Genomic DNA, 10,330 nt, shown 5'->3' with positions numbered 1-10,330 from the left:
TGGTGGATATTTATGAAATATATTGAAACCCAAGCTCAAGGCAGGGTGAGCAGAGCAGAAGCATAACGACTTGTGTGGAAGACTGGACAAAATCTCAGGGCTCCTCAGTCTTTGCATGCTATGGATTTGCACTTGTGAGTTACACATCCGTTCAAAATCATTAGCTTCACTCAGAGACTTGATATTCAGGAGGTGATGTAAAACAGTTGATATGTCATTACTCTGGGTTTTTGAGACAACTAAAGAAAATGGCACTAGTTACTTTTGTTCTTCAGCCAAACCACAGCGAATATAGGCAAAAAGGGGTTACTTTTTGAGTTGCCAAGGCACAGCTGCTTCTGAGAATTATGAAAATCAGCTCTGCCTTGCCCAGCACTTTGATCAGGGAGGGAGAAGTGTCTCTCTAGTGTGCTGCAGTTGCTTTGCCTGGGACTGAGAGAGAGAATAAGATACATGTGATCCAGGTGGCTGGTATGAATTATAGTAATGCAGTCATTGCTGCTTTATAATCTAAGTACATATTTTAATGTCTTGGCTTTTTTTTTGGTTTATGTGGTGATGAACTGATCATATGAACATTTAGGAAAGACAACTCTTGAACATCCAAAGCAGCTTGAAGTATCTCTTGTCTTATCACTAACTTAAGGCTGTCTATAGCTACTTCTTCCCTTGAACCTTCTATGCTTTCTCTATAAGGGCTTTAACCCCCTACAAGCTTCTCTGAAACTTTAGCAATGACTGAGAAAAGCTTCTGGCAATGATTCCTGAGCTTGCCTGCTGAGGAGAGGATGGACTGACCTTGGCACTTCTAGACAGACTCCGAAGGTGATAAAAGGCACAATTTACATGTTTGCAAATCTTAATTTTGTTTCCTTGTGTTTAACGTCAGTGCTTATTCATGTGAGGATCTGGCCTTGTGCACAAGTAAAGTTTACTATGTGATTTCAAAGCTTATACACACTGCTAGCTTTTAAATTCAATCTAATAAAAAGCAGTAGTTCTCTGTCCTGTAGCTAATTTAGTATTCAAATACTGGTGAGAGAATGAGAATTTGGATTATTGGTTTCTTGTTCGTTATAATGACTTGCAGTATATTCACTTTCCTGTTGCAAGAGAGTGTGTGAAGTATGATATGTACTTTTGATGTTGAAATCTATGCAAAATATTTTGGGATCCTATGAAAAATTCCTTCTCTTTTTCCTTGGTGATAATAGTTTAATATTCTTTTGCATCACTCTAGGTGCTTGGTAAATTATGACCCAGCAGAGGTCAGCCTTGTGACATTTTTCAAAACATTTGCTCAAAGAAAAAGAATAGGGACAAAGTTGTTATTATAACAGCCTTTGGGGGTTTGTTTTATAAAATACATTCCTGCAAATTTGAGTTAGCTTGATATTACTATGTTGTAGCTAGATGTGCGGCTTAAATATCTCACTGTAACTTCACTGTAGGTAATAGGAACATTTATTGTTTCGTAAAATTGTTACAAAGTCTCAAATTTTAGCCTATCTCCTCCTGATTTAATTAGATAATTGTATTTCCAGATTTGTTTGTGTAGTTCAGTGAAACCACATCAAGAGGGAACACATGGAATTGTCATTTGAATGCTACATGCTTCAGGTACACAATGACTTTATGAAGTACTGTGTCTGAATAGCAGTAGTGACTGAGGTGGGGCAGGAAAAAGCCAGGAGGCAGGTGGGATGAACAGGCAAGTGTTGTGTCACTTTTTTCTAAGAGTCTATGAGAATAAAAGGTGTTCTTAACTTTGCATAAAAGAGCAATTTTTCCCTTTGTGATACCTAAAAAAATGAAAGCTGGGGAGCAGAGGGCAATCAATACTTGTTCCCTACACCAGCTCAGAAACACAAATTATTTCATCTCAATGTGAAATGCTGTTCCCGAGTTGTATCATAATGCCAGAATGTTCAAGGGTGTTTTCTTTAATGCTAATAAGCATCTAATTGTAATATAAAGTTGATGATTTTGATGATGCAGATTATAATCCTCATCAATAATATTTGCAGTCCTGTCTTAAATCGGCTGACTACCTGGTTTATAAGTTCAGTTTCACTTGGCAAGCTCAACGATGGCTGATATAATTGCTCTGCTCTTCTTGAACACAATCTTCTGTGTACCTAGAGCTAGCTCCAAAGTAGTTTTGTTCAGTTACACAGTAGAACTGAATATGCAACATCAACATTGTCAAGGATGCAGCTGAGTCTTCTGCAACAGAACATGCTTAAATGACTTGAGCGTGACACTGGCAACTGCAAAAACATTGCCTTTTCTGTTCAGCTGGTTTGTTTTCTGAACTTTGCAAGGATATTTTACCCCTTTGCTGTTACTGCATTTTTTGTATACTCTAAAGTTGTTTTTCAGACATAAAAAACACACTGATGTGAACAATATTCTAAAGTTTTGGAGCAGCTTATAAAAACATACTGTGTTTCTTGCAACAGTGAAGCAGCAAGTGAAAATTAGCCTCAGGAACAGAGACTGCTCTTTAACGCTCACTTTTCTTTAAAACCCTCTTCTCTTTTTCTCTTTATTTGTGTTTGCCTTTCAAGGAGGCAAAATCACTTGGAGCAACAGCAGCTACTATGTTTATCTCTTGAAAAGATGGTTACAAACACTGCAAAAACCTGCTGGACAGACATCTTCCAAAAATATTCTGCAATTAGGGAGAGAAAATAAGAACTGTGTTAAAATGGAAGGCTTTCCTGAGATGGAAGCCTTGACTAGTGCACTGTGACCAGAATGCTGTAACATGTTCTTTTTGAATATGTTACTGAGGATGCTTAATGTTTATTATTTGCTGGAGAATAGAAAAGCCAAGGTATTAAGACAAAGAACACTATTTAATGTTAATCAGCAACAGCATATGTTGTTCCTGTCCACTCAGTCTACTGAAATGAAAATAATTTGAATGCTTTGGGCATCCTGTGGAGTTAATAGTATATGCTTATGTAATTAGCTCTAACCTAATGGCTATGGAAAAGAAAAAATCTTGTGAATTAATGTTGCATGAGTAACTATCGTTTCGTGGTGCTTCCTAGGTCTTGAGTACTTGACTCTGCTGTCTTAACAGTCTCTCTTTCAAAAGTATATTTTGTCCTTCACAGTGGCATTTGCCCAGCAATTTAGTTGTTATATAAAAACTCCAGATTTGTGAGCAACTCTGAAATTTAATAAGCCTTCCTTTAACAAAGAAAAGTAGGTACAGACACAGGTGCTCTGAATCAAATCAACTCAGGTCCAGATCTGCTAAAACTAGTAAACCCAACAAAACTTAAACTATCTAAGCCCAAAATCACTAAGACATTTGCACTGTGCTTCCCACCATACTCCTGTTTGAGAACTCAGTGCAGAAATATCCAGTCTGGTTTTAACAGAGAAGCCTGCTTCTCTCAACCTTTTGCAACAGCTATGTGAGCCTCAACTAGTAACCTTTCCATACTCTAGACATCTGCATCTGAAACGGTGCATAAACTCACCTTATCCATCAACTTACTGCAAATGAGTAATTCAGGTACATGAAAATACACAACTCTGCTTAGGTTCTTCTGGGATGCTGTCTACAAAGCTTGTCCTGATCCTTCAAAAGAAGTAAATGCTTTTACCCAGTGTATGTCACTCTTGAATTTCTGCATGTCTGGATTAAATGGAAAAGATATCAGCCCCCTTTTGTCTTTTCAGACTGAGCATGGTGGATTATGAGACAGATAAACAACATGGCTATAAGAAAACAACCAAATCTGGTTAAATTTACTTTCTTTTTTCCCAGTCTGGAGTGAGTAGAAGTGTGGTGGTTTGACCCTGGCTGAACGCCAGGTGCCTACCAAATCTTCTCTATCAATCCTCTGCCTTCTCAGGACAGGAAAGAGAAAATATAACTAAAGGCTTGTGAGTTGAGGTAAGTACAGGGGGAGATAATAGTTACTGTTACAGACAAAAAGGACTTGCCTTGGAGAAACTAATATAATTTATCACCAATTGTATTGGAGTAGAGTAATGAGAAAAATGAAAAATAGGTCTTGAAAGATCTTCCCCCCATTATTTTTTTCTGGGCTTAAATTTACTCCTCAATTCTCTACCTCCTTCCCTTCAGAGGCACAGGGGACAGGGAATGCAACTGCAGTAAGTTTATTACACGTTGTCTTTCCTCTCTCCACGGGTCCACAGGTCCTCCCAGGAGCCTGTTCCGCAGCGAGCTTCCCACAGGGTCTCAGCCTCCTTCAGTTGCACCCACCACTGTGGGGTCTTCCGTGGGCTGCAGGTGGATATCTGCTCCACTGTTAATTTCCATGGGCATTTATAGATTGCAGCAATCAATATGTTGGCAAAATCTCTCAATAAAAGCATTTAAATGTTTCCCTATAAAGTCTGTAGATAATTTTCATGGAATTATTTTTATTTATAAATAAAAATTAATATCTCTTTATTTAGACCACCTAAATATTAGCCACTTAGATGTTATAAGAAATAAGCATCTTTTTGTTTAGACTACCCACAATATTAATCACTTAGATATTCTTGATCTCTCAAACTCCAATGCATGCTACTGCTGGCTTAGCAGGGCAAGACAAATTTGAGCTGTTAAGTCTTTTTAAGGGAAAAGATAGTAAGTTCAAAAAAGTGCTATCTTCTCAAGTTGACTGTTAGCCTGGGAGACTGACTGAGTCCTTTGTACTGATGTTTGCTTGCATTAAGGTGGGACGCGGGAGGCTCAGTAACCGGGAAGCTATGGTTTAGCTATTGACATAGGCCACTTTGTGAGGTTTTTTCTCTTTAATTGCTCCTGAACTCCATCACATGTATAATGAAAACAGGAATTATGCAAGAATGTGTCTAGTGCCAAATCCATACTTATTAAAAGTGCTTGATACTCCAACAAATACATTTTAAAGGTCAGTTGGCTAGAATACAGACTGTCTAACGTATTTGTTGTCAAGAAACTTGAACGATGTTTTTTTTTTTAAATGAGGAAGAGAATTAGTGCTATTCCATTGCAACACCTAGAAAGGTTACAGTATTCATCTCTCATCTGTCATAAATACCCAGAAGCATATTAACACTGCTGATCTTCTAAACTTTTTCCCTTTTTTTAAGAGAACAGGTAATGCCAATGAAAATATCTGGTATTCTGTACCAGAAATAAAAGATATTTCTAAAGGACTCCCAACACTATTCATCTCATTGTAGTATATCTGTAAAGCCATCTGGATATAGCTTGAAGAGTCATTTTCTTGAATATGAAAAACATTGCAAACTTTTACTTTCTTTGTAGGATAATGTTATTGACATTCATACATCTTTAATTGCTTACTCTGAATATGTAATAGCAAATCACAAAACAACTCTTTGCTGGTTTGTTGCCCTTCAATTTCAGTACATGTCCGCTAGTTTTGTTTGGTTTTAACGATAAATATATTTTCTGTTTTCCAAAAAGAGCCTATGTCATTATTCCTTTTAATTGCTTTTTGACAGGTAAGATTCTCAGCACTTTTAAGCACTTCAGTCCTTTCCCATTTCTCATTTATGCTTGGACACTCAGTGATCAGAATTGAAGAGGTGGGAAAATAAAGTGGTACTATAACTTTCAGCTTTTTCTCTGCTCTTTTTTTAAAGCAACTTAATGTGCTTTCTGACATGTTGCAGTTTACATGTTTTCTGCTTATTATTTCATTAGTTTTTCACAATGTTAGCTTTTTAGGAAACACAGATGTGACCATGAACTGTTTTAGGCTCATGACTGACTGAGTCTATAGAATGCAGTTGGCGCATACTCCTGTCCACTGTCCACTGGGATGAGATGATTTGCTTACTTTCCTTGCAGGGGAAGATGCTAGGAGGTTCTTGTGAATGTTGTGCAAGCCCTTACTTGTGGCTTGTAATATACTGCATGGACAATATGGTCCCCACGGAACTGTCAAACATTTTGAACTCTAATATGAAATTCATCAGAAAACACAGATACTTTTCACAAGCTATTACAAAACCTGATCTGGTTCAGCAGCATTTATCAGAATTTGCTCTGAAAATGTAGTTTTCTGAGAAACGTAGACCAGTGTATTAAATTATAGGTTTTTTTAAACTGTATATGTCAAAATTGATCATAATATTGGGGGGGTTATATATATGGCTTTGTTCCTCCTCAGGAAGTGGACACTGATTGTCTAAGACTACATTTTTGTCACTTCTTAACTAGTCAAACAAATCTGCTTGATATGAATCTGTTTAAACCCTAGATCATACAGTTTTTCTGTGTGATTTGTATGGATTTCTTTTTTATCCTCTTCCACTCTATCCCTCCCCATCAACCCCTCATCCTCAGGATCCTGAAACTGTTAGTAACTTAACCAAAATGACTGAAAAGCTACAGATGACTACTTTATATGTCTTGATGTGGCTAGTCAACCTAAATAATTATCTGATTATTTACAAGTACTCTTCTGATTCTATACTACTATTTGCAGCTTAATGGAAAGAAAATGGAAGAAATAATTGGCAGAAGACAGAACTCTAAGGCATTTTGCAGGAGTGATTTGAAACAGGTTTTTTTTTTTTTAAACAAAAAATATGGATAGCTGAAGACAGGAAGGATATATTGACTAGACTTTTGAACATATGTTCCAAATTTTAGTACCTTTCCTTGTGTGGACAGTGGATTAAATAGCATTATAAATTCTGCATTTAATTTAAATGTCATTTTGAATGGTCAGGCTACTAAGGATTCTTTTTATCTAATCCCACAGATACTATGTATATTGTAGTTGACGTCTTTAAAGCGTTGTCTAAGGGTAGTTGAGAGGCATTCTGCATACCAAATCAATTTATTTTTAAAGATACTGCAATAACATTTTTCTGTTTTCTTTTGCTGCTATACAAAAAAGGACAGAGAAAGATATCTGAGCATTTTAATGATTACAGAAATTGACACTTTGGTAGTATAAGATAATTAAAATTCATAGAATAGTATGAACATTTATCCTCATATTAAGACTGCAGAAATTACAGTATCCTATATTTTTGTGTCTGTAGGTATATAGCACATTGTTCACTCTGTTACGGGGAAAGATCAGGAACCACTCTTTTGGTACAAGACCATATGGCTTTTGCTCAGCTTATGTGTGTAATTTTCCTGATATGTTACTCTCTGTTGCTTTATATAGTTTTCCAGTGTAGTGGGTCCACCTTGGATGGATGCCAGGTGAGCACCATGCTAGCCCATTGCTCCCACTCCTCAACCGGACAGGGTGAGAGAAAATGTAACACAAAACTTGTGGATAGAGTTAAGCATAGGCAAATCACTCACCAGTTACTGTTATGGGGAAAACAGTATTCATCTAAAGTAGATTAATTTATGAAATCAGAGTAGGATACTGAGAAATAAACACAAAACTTAAGACATCTTCACCCCACTCCTCTCTTCTTCCTGGGCTCAACTTCACTCCTGATTTCTCTACTTCCTCCCATCAAGTGGGGAGATGCCATCTTCAAAAGGACAGCTGGATATATGGTCTTAAAGACAAAATAATTAGTTTAAGTGTCCATTGATTCTTAAAGTAGTTATATTTTGCAATGAAGGTATGTGAATTTATGGTCTTATTCACTTCTATTGTGTGTCTCAACTTGTCCACTCTTTAACTTCCAAAAACGGAATCTGAACTAGTAATCCTTTCACTTATACCACCCTCTAAAGGTCTAACTGGTGTCTGCTCTTTTGATGCTCATTGCCAAATAGCTTATCGTGCATTTGAATGTGAAACAAGGTTAAAGGTTTAGCACCAGACTTAGACAATAGTCTCCCATACTACTAAAATTTCATGTTTCATTTAGGGCCTGATGACACAGCTGCCCTGAAGAACAGTTTCTCCCACTCAAACTGTGCTCAGTTGCAAAGGTCAAGTTCTCATTGGATGTGACTATAAAACAAAACTAGTCATTATTCTGTCTCTCAAATGGGATGAACAGATTTCACTTCCAACAATGATGCAAGTACATCTCAAAGATTATAACACAGGAGTTTAGCGAGTGCACTGTCTCTAAAAAGGAACAACACTGAATCCAGGAACTTAATAACTTTGATGAATTTAATAACCTTTAAAAACAAAACTGTTCACATGGATCATTGAAAACTGATAGCATAAAGAACACAACTATTAAGGTTGCTATCTTGTCAACCAAATCAACTTGTGCTAAGAGGAAAAAAAGAATAGAAGTAGTGGAGACTAATAAGTACTAAAAGACCAGTTTCTGCAATGATAATGATGTAGCCTTTAAATTACTCAAGCCAAACTTCAAAAGGCAAATAAATCAAATTACTGAAAGTGCCCTTCATCTGGAAAGAAAAGCCTTTGTGTCCAAGCTTCATATTTCTGGTCTTCTTGTATACAACATTTCTCAGACATATAACACAGTAAGAGGCTTTTCTGTTATTTCATTACTACAGGAGAAAGTGGTAGCTGTTTCCCTCTGAGGTGAGGGAGACAAGAATGAGTGTGGACAATTCTAGGAATCTCTTTCAGTTCTGCACTGAAAGTCCCAGCATGAGAGGTGACAACTGTGTAGGACACTTGCTGTCAGTACAGGATGTATAGAAATTTACTATCAAAATAATATTATCATGCCGATGCAGAGGTTGATGTCATAGCCATGCAGAGAATACTAGCAGAGCTTCCACATGAGAAGTGAATAAACAGATCAGCAACCTTCGGCCTGGAGAATGGATGATGGAGAAATAAAATTGATGTCTACAATAGAATAAGAGAGAGAAAGGGGAACAATCATTTTTTGCATTGTTAAATAAAAAAACTTGGAATTATCAAATGAACCCATGGGGAGTTATCACATTTGGAACTAAAGGATGCAGTTTTTATAGGCTGTGTAGTTAAGCTGTGGGTTTCTTTCTAGCACATTCCTATAAATGCTGAAGGTATATGTATGTTCAAAATGTGTCTGGATAAATTCATGGAAGAAAAGAATTATTTGGGAGTTATTATAAGCCATGATGCCAACTCTGGCTCAGTGAATTGCTGATCCACAGCTTGCTGAAGTTTGTAAGTGTGTTCTGGAGGGGCATTTTTCACACGTTTACATGTTTACATCATCTGCTTGCCAGCGTGAGAGAGGATCCTGGGCTCTATAGACCTCAGGTCCTCATCTAGTCCAACTGCCTGACCACTTGATCAACCCCTCTGTAAATAAATGTTTCCTAATGTCCAGTCTAAACGTGACCTGGCACAGCTTGGAACCTTTCCCACACGTCCTATCACCGGATACCACGGAAAAGAGATCAGAATCTCCCCTCTTCAGGAAGCTGCAGACAGCAATGAGGTCGTTCCTAAGTGTCCTGTCCAAACTAGACTAATCCAGAGACCTCAGTTGCTCCTCACAGGACATGCTTTCCAGCCCTTTCATCAGCTTTGTTGCCCTCCTCTGGACGTATTCAAGGACCTTCACACCCTTCTTAAATCGAGTACTGCATGCAATACTCAAGTTAACAATATTTATGAATTTATTAGAACTTATTTATGAAGACAAAAAGATAGGGTCCCTTTTGGATTAAGGGTAAGAGGATACAGGATGTTCAAGTGTCCTCTCCAAAAGTTTCATATTTTTTATAGAGTAGAAAACCTCCGACCAGAAAAGGCTGTAGATAATCTATGTCTAGACAGTGGATAGGCTGCAACTTGAGAGAAGAATGAATTTGGCAGAAAAGTGACTTAAACCATGACTGCACTTTCAGGGTATTGCTTGCTATACGCAGAGCAATAGAGAAGAGAGCATGAAAATGAGAGCCAGCATGGTTTTCACTGTCACAGGCTTATATGATTTGGTCATGGTCTAGAGATGACACTGACAGTTCTCAAAAAACTGTTTCATGTTCTTAAGACAATTTCAGTTGGCATTTTGCAACCAAAAATGTGACCTGTTCTGCTTGTAACTTGATTGCTTAATATTTCCCACCAGAAGAAAACTCTTCCTCTTAAATTTCTAGTGCTCCTGTTCACAACAGTTGTTTGAGAAAAAGAATACCAGGGCTGAAAGGATTGTTTTGTTTAAGAATATTTTTTTTCTTTTCTCTACTCAGACAAATCCTATACAGGTCTAGCTGAGCCATCCAAAGTATTAAATTGCCAGATTTTTTTTTCTGAGAAGAAAGGAAAAGGCAATGTGCTAAAATAACTGCACTCAGCTGGGCTCACACTGCTGCTACCAGAGTGACAGCTGCTGCTTCGCTAAGAACATCTGAGACTGCCAGAGGGGCTGAGAGGGAAGACTGGGGCAAGAGTCCAGCCCCACACAGATTGATCACTGCCATTGA

Source organism: Cuculus canorus, chromosome Z (assembly GCF_017976375.1).
Source record: "Cuculus canorus isolate bCucCan1 chromosome Z, bCucCan1.pri, whole genome shotgun sequence".
Taxonomy (NCBI): Eukaryota; Metazoa; Chordata; class Aves; order Cuculiformes; family Cuculidae; genus Cuculus; species Cuculus canorus.
The sequence above is the reverse complement of the archived record's forward strand: the minus strand, read 5'-3'. Positions refer to the sequence as shown.